Source organism: Lucilia cuprina, chromosome 2, assembly GCF_022045245.1.
Source record: "Lucilia cuprina isolate Lc7/37 chromosome 2, ASM2204524v1, whole genome shotgun sequence".
In the NCBI taxonomy this organism is placed as follows: Eukaryota; Metazoa; Arthropoda; class Insecta; order Diptera; family Calliphoridae; genus Lucilia; species Lucilia cuprina.
In genome coordinates this window covers 30,027,193-30,029,501 of record NC_060950.1, presented here as the reverse complement: position 1 = coordinate 30,029,501, position 2,309 = coordinate 30,027,193, and the positions used below count along the sequence as shown (strand labels likewise).

General features: G+C 25.5%; 1 protein-coding gene across 1 annotated transcript in view; it reads right to left on the bottom strand.

The window, feature by feature from the left end:
* The window catches only part of LOC111682317 (neural-cadherin), a 68,326-nt gene that overhangs the window by 12,051 nt on the left and 53,966 nt on the right, over positions 1-2,309 (bottom strand). The gene's annotated exons all lie outside the window — the stretch shown is intronic.

Here is a 2,309-nt window from a genome sequence, read left to right as displayed (position 1 = left end):
CTAGAACTGAACTAGAACTGAACTAGAACTGAACTAGAACTGAACTAGAACTGAACTAGAACTGAACTAAAACTGAACTAAAACTGAACTAAAACTGAACTAGAACTGTACTGTAGCTGTTCCAGAACTTAAAAGACCAAATTAATCTTGATATTTTTGTCACCCACTTTAAACATCTGTCGCATTAAAAGCCACACAAAAACTGGAATAATCTGACAATGTTTTTACACAGAATTTTCAGTTGTATCAAGGTTTTAACATTTTTACTTCATACTTTTCTCTTCTTACTTCTTTTTATTTTATGTCGCATATAGACTTGAGGGTAAACATTTACCTCTGCCACCTGCCATGAATGGTACACAATGGGGTCAAGCCACAATGGCGCGTAATTTGGAAAAGAACTGTCCATCGAATAAACCATGTTCAAATGTCATTTGTCCAGATCCATTTGAATGTGTTGATTTATGGAATGAATATGAGTGCACGTAAGTTTTTCTCTTCTTACAAAGAAACATTTACATACATACCGGTGTATTTTATGTTTACTATTTTTTTGTTTTTGTTAATGTAGTTTTGTGTTCTTTATGTCATTTTTCGTTTTTCATTTAAAACTATATTATACGTTTTCAAAGCTTTTAGCTAAAGAAATTTAAATCGAAATTGCATCATCCTTTTTCATTTGTTCAACGTTTAATTTCATTAAAATAATTGATTTTTATAAATTTGCAAAAAAATATATCTGTATTGAAAATAATTTGTTATCCCAGACTATTTTGAAACCTTGAATTTTAAGTTGATGAAAACTCAAAACTATAGATAAATGAATATACAAAACAAATGTAAAGTTTGTTTGTTGTGAAAATTTTAATTAATTACAACACACTGTTTAACACTGACAGTCATCTTACAAATTTATTATATAAAATTAAATTCTAGAATTTTTATATAACTATATATCGTTGTCTTAAATGCATTTTGTCAGGTAATTAGTTAAATTAAAATAATTAAATATTTCTAATGCTTTCGAATCATTAAAAATATTTATTTCTAAAAAACATGTAAGAATAAAAATAAATAATGTTTTTGTTTTAAAGTAGAATTCTTGGATAATTTAAAACAATATTTTTATTTAGTTGGAAATTTATAAAAGAAACCCAAGGATTACGTTTTAATAATCTTGTATTACAACTTATTCATAGATTTCAAGGAAAAATACATTTTAAAGAAAATGTTCCAAATATATCAAAAGACAAAGTTTAAACAAAAGTTGTAATTATGAAGTCTGAAAATTAAATAATTAACCAAAATTGTAAAGATACTTTCGTAAATTAAATAATTAACCAAAATTGTAAAGATACTTTCGTATCTTTAGTTGTACGCACAAATAATTATTATGATTAAATAATAATATATAACGCGCTTATTTATTCAGTAAATCTGAACTTAGAATTTTTTACTCTAAATTTAAGATATGCATAACCAAACACTATTTATTTATTTATATTCATTCATATAATCTTAACTAATCCACATTTAAGTTTTTACCTGTTTGAAAACTGGTTTGCTGTGAACAAGAGATAACATACCTGTAAACAACAAAAAAATTATTATATATGTAAATTAGGGAAAAGAATTTTAAAAGAAACACAATACACGTTTCATAACACTTCATGCTAATCATTCTCTTAAAAGAACGTCATCATATCAAATTCATTATCATCACTACTTCCGTTCATTTTTAACAAAATTTTAATTATTTTTGAAAATTAAATTTCTTCGCATCATCTTCAACAATACATTTCTTTATAATAAATTTTTCTCATTAACAATCATATCATCATAAACATACAAAACCATTTGAAACATGATGAAAAACCAAATACACCAGCAATTTTATAATATAAAGATAAATTTTCACCACCTGTATAAACAAAAATAAAAAATATTGAGTTTTCAGTAAAAATAACCATTGATTTAATGCACAGCTTTCTGTTATCTTAACAAATATTTAAGTTTATAATTTAATTTGAAGCACCACTAAAAGTCGGCTTAACGTAAATGTAAATATCAATTTAAGATAAACTTGAAATAAGCACAAACTAAACTAGAACTTAACTAAAACTGCACTACTACTGAACTAGAATTGAACTAGAACTGAACTAGAACTGAACTAGAACTGAACTAGAACTGAACTAGAACTGTACTAGAACTGAACTAGAACTGAACTAGAACTGAATAAGAACTGAACTAGAACTGAACTAGAACTGAACTAGAACTGAACTAGAACTGAACTAGAACTGAACTAGAAC